A 487-nucleotide genomic window follows, 5' to 3' on the forward strand; every position below is an offset into this window, starting at 1 on the left:
ATCTGTTGAAAATGCTGTCTTTTTTCCACTGGATGTTTTTAGCTCCTTTGTCAAAGATCAAGTGACCAAAGGTGTGTGGGTTCATTTCTGGGTCTTCAATTCTTTTCCATTGATCTACCTGCCTTTCACTGTACCAATACCATGCAGGTTTTATAAAAATTGCTCTGTAGTACAGCTTAAGGTCTGGGATTGTGATTCCACCAGAGGTACCTTTATTGTTGAAAATAGTTTTGGCTATCCTGGGTTTTTTATTGTTCCAGATGAATTTGCAAATTGCTCTTTCTAAGTCTCTGAAGAAGTGAGTTGGAATTTTGATGGGGTTGCATTGAATCTGTAGATTGCCTTCAGTAAGATGGCCATTTTTACTATATTAATCCTGTCAATCTACAAGCATGGGAGATCTTTCCATCTTCTGAGATCTTCTTCAATTTCCTTCTTCATAGACTTGAAGTTCTTGTCAAACAGATCTTTTACTTGCTTAGTTAGA

The sequence above is a fragment of the Mastomys coucha genome, unplaced genomic scaffold (assembly GCF_008632895.1).
Source record: "Mastomys coucha isolate ucsf_1 unplaced genomic scaffold, UCSF_Mcou_1 pScaffold20, whole genome shotgun sequence".
NCBI classification, from domain to species: domain Eukaryota; kingdom Metazoa; phylum Chordata; class Mammalia; order Rodentia; family Muridae; genus Mastomys; species Mastomys coucha.